This window comes from Engystomops pustulosus, chromosome 8, assembly GCF_040894005.1.
Source record: "Engystomops pustulosus chromosome 8, aEngPut4.maternal, whole genome shotgun sequence".
Classification (NCBI taxonomy): domain Eukaryota; kingdom Metazoa; phylum Chordata; class Amphibia; order Anura; family Leptodactylidae; genus Engystomops; species Engystomops pustulosus.
Window position 1 is genome coordinate 7,392,457 of NC_092418.1, and position 4,403 is coordinate 7,396,859.

Here is a 4,403-nt window from a genome sequence, read left to right on the forward strand (position 1 = left end):
AGCCCCCCATACAGAGCACCAGAGAGCCCCCCCCATACACAGCGCCAGAGAGCCCCCCCCATACACAGCGCCAGAGAGCCCCCCCCCCCATACACAGCGCCAGAGAGCCCCCCGTACACAGCTCCAGAGAGCCCCCCATACACAGCTCCAGAGAGCCCCCCATACACAGCGCCAGAGAGCCCCCCCATACACAGCGCCAGAGAGCCCCCCGTACACAGCTCCAGAGAGCCCCCCCATACACAGCTCCAGAGAGCCCCCCATACAGAGCACCAGAGAGCCCCCCCCATACACAGCGCCAGAGAGCCCCCCCCATACACAGCGCCAGAGAGCCCCCCCCCATACACAGCGCCAGAGAGCCCCCCGTACACAGCTCCAGAGAGCCCCCCATACACAGCTCCAGAGAGCCCCCCATACACAGCTCCAGAGAGCCCCCCATACACAGCGCCAGAGAGCCCCCCATACACAGCGCCAGAGAGCCCCCCGTACACAGCGCCAGAGAGCCCCCCCATACACAGCGCCAGAGAGCCCCCCATACAGAGCACCAGAGAGCCCCCCATGCACAGAGCCATAGAGCCCCCCCATGCACAGCGCCAGAGAGCCTCCCATACAGAGCACCAGAAAGGCCCCATGCACAGAGCCATAGAGCCCCCCATACACAGCACCAGAGAGCCCCCCCATACACAGCGCCAGAGAGCCCCCCATACACAGCGCCAGAGAGCCCCCCATACAGAGCACCAGAGAGCCCCCCATACACAGCTCCAGAGAGCCCCCCATACACAGCTCCAGAGAGCCCCCCATACAGAGCACCAGAGAGCCCCCCATACAGAGCACCAGAGAGCCCCCCATACACAGCTCCAGAGAGCCCCCCATACAGAGCACCAGAGAGCCCCCCATACAGAGCACCAGAGAGCCCCCCATACAGAGCACCAGAGAGCCCCCCCATACACGGCACCAGAGAGCCCCCCCATACACAGCACCAGAGAGCCCCCCATACACAGCTCCAGAGAGCCCCCCATACACAGCGCCATAGAGCCCCCCCATACACAGCACCAGAGAGCCCCCCCCCATACAGAGCGCCAGGGAGCCCCCCCATACACAGCGCCAGGGAGCCCCCCATACACAGCGCCAGAGAGCCCCCCCCATACAGAGCGCCAGGGAGCCCCCCCCATACAGAGCGCCAGGGAGCCCCCCATACACAGCGCCAGAGAGCCCCCCATACAGAGCGCCAGAGAGCCCCCATACACAGCGCCAGAGAGCCCCCCCATACACAGCTCCAGAGAGCCCCCCATACACAGCGCCAGAGAGCCCCCCATACACAGCTCCAGAGAGCCCCCCATACACAGCGCCAGAGAGCCCCCCATACACAGCTCCAGAGAGCCCCCCATACACAGCTCCAGAGAGCCCCCCCCATACACAGCGCCAGGGAGCCCCCCATACAGAGCGCCAGGGAGCCCCCCATACACAGCACCAGAGAGCCCCCCCATACAGAGCGCCAGAGAGCCCCCCATACACAGCGCCATAGAGCCCCCCCATACACAGCACCAGAGAGCCCCCCCCCATACAGAGCGCCAGGGAGCCCCCCATACAGAGCGCCAGGGAGCCCCCCATACACAGCACCAGAGAGCCCCCCCATACAGAGAGCCCCCCATACACAGCACCAGAGAGCCCCCCCATACACAGCGCCAGGGAGCCCCCCCCATACAGAGCGCCAGGGAGCCCCCCATACACAGCGCCAGAGCGCTCATACACAGCGCCAGAGAGCCCCCCATACACAGCGCCAGAGAGCCCCCCCATACAGAGCACAGAGAGCCCCCCCATACACAGCGCCAGGGAGCCCCCCATACAGAGCACAGAGAGCCCCCCATACACAGAGCCATAGAGCCCCCCCATACACAGCACCAGAGAGCCCCCCCATACACAGCACCAGAGAGCCCCCCATACACAGCGCCAGAGAGCCCCCATACACAGCTCCAGAGAGCCCCCCATACACAGCGCCATAGAGCCCCCCCATACACAGCACCAGAGAGCCCCCCCATACACAGCGCCTGAGAGCCCCCCATACAGAGCGCCAGAGAGCCCCCCATACACGGCGCCAGAGAGCCCCCCCATACACGGCGCCAGAGAGCCCCCCCATACACAGCGCCAGAGAGCCCCCCCATACACAGCGCCAGAGAGCCCCCATACACAGCGCCATAGAGCCCCCCCATACACAGCACCAGAGAGCCCCCCCCCATACAGAGCGCCAGGGAACCCCCCATACACAGCACCAGAGAGCCCCCCCATACAGAGCGCCAGAGAGCCCCCCATACACAGCACCAGAGAGCCCCCCCATACACAGCGCCAGGGAGCCCCCCCCATACACAGCGCAAGAGCGCTCATACACAGCGCCAGGGAGCCCCCCATACACAGCGCAAGAGCGCTCATACACAGCGCCAGAGAGCCCCCCATACACAGCACCAGAGAGCCCCCCCATACACAGCGCCAGGGAGCCCCCCATACACAGCACCAGAGAGCCCCACCCCATACACAGCGCCAGGGAGCCCCCCCCATACACAGCGCAAGAGCGCTCATACACAGCACCAGGGAGCCCCCCATACACAGCGCAAGAGCGCTCATACACAGCGCCAGGGAGCCCCCCATACACAGCTACAGAGAGCCCCCCATACACAGTGCCAGAGAGCCCCCCATACACAGCGCCAGAGAGCCCCCCCATACAGAGCACAGAGAGCCCCCATACACAGAGCCATAGAGCCCCCCATACAGAGCACCAGAGAGCCCCCCATACACAGCGCCAGAGAGCCCCCCATACACAGCACCAGAGAGCCCCCCATACACAGCACCAGAGAGCCCCCCATACACAGCACCAGAGAGCCCCCCCATACACAGCACCAGAGAGCCCCCCATACACAGCGCCAGAGAGCCCCCCATACACAGCTCCAGAGAGCCCCCCATACACAGCGCCATAGAGCCCCCCCATACACAGCACCAGAGAGCCCCCCATACACAGCGCCAGAGAGCCCCCCGTACACAGCGCCAGAGAGCCCCCCCATACACAGCGCCATAGAGCCCCCCCATACACAGCACCAGAGAGCCCCCCCCATACACAGCGCCAGGGAGCCCCCCATACACAGCTCCAGGGAGCCCCCCATACACAGCGCCAGAGAGCCCCCCCCATACACAGCGCCAGGGAGCCCCCCATACACAGCGCCAGAGAGCCCCCCCCATACAGAGCGCCAGGGAGCCCCCCATACACAGCGCCAGAGAGCCCCCCATACACAGCGCCAGAGAGCCCCCCATACACAGCGCCAGAGAGCCCCCCCCATACACAGCGCAAGAGAGCCCCCCCATACACAGCGACAGAGAGCCCCCCCCATACACAGCGCCAGAGAGCCCTCCATACACAGCACCAGAGAGCCCCCCATACACAGCGCCAGAGAGCCCCCCCCATACACAGCACCAGAGAGCCCCCCATACACAGCTCCAGAGAGCCCCCCATACACAGCGCCAGAGAGCCCCCCATAGACAGCGCCAGAGAGCCCCCCATACACAGCGCCATAGAGCCCCCCCATACACAGCGCCAGAGAGCCCCCCCCATACACAGCGCCAGAGAGCCCCCCCCCATACAGAGCGCCAGGGAGCCCCCCATACACAGCGCCAGGGAGCCCCCCATACACAGCGCCAGGGAGCCCCCCATACAGAGCGCCAGGGAGCCCCCATACAGAGCGCCAGGGAGCCCCCCATACACAGCGCCAGGGAGCCCCCATACACAGCGCCAGAGAGCCCCCCATACACAGCGCCAGAGAGCCCCCCCCATACACAGCGCCAGAGAGCCCCCCATACAGAGCGCCAGGGAGCCCCCCATACACAGCGCCAGGGAGCCCCCATACACAGCGCCAGGGAGCCCCCATACACAGCGCCAGAGAGCCCCCATACACAGCGCCAGAGAGCCCCCCCCATACACAGCGCCAGAGAGCCCCCCCATACACAGCGCCAGAGAGCCCCCCCCCATACAGAGCGCCAGGGAGCCCCCCATACACAGCGCCAGGGAGCCCCCCATACACAGCGCCAGGGAGACCCCCATACAGAGCGCCAGGGAGACCCCCATACACAGCGCCAGGGAGCCCCCCATACACAGCGCCAGAGAGCCCCCCCATACACAGCACCAGAGAGCCCCCCATACACAGCGCCAGAGAGCCCCCCCATACACAGCGCCAGAGAGCCCCCCATACACAGCTCCAGGGAGCCCCCCATACACAGCGCCAGAGAGTGCCCCCCATACACAGCGCCAGAGAGCCCCCCCATACACAGCGCCAGAGAGCCCCCCCATACACAGCGCCAGAGAGCCCCCCCATACACAGCGCCAGGGAGACCCCCATACAGAGCGCCAGGGAGCCCCCCATACA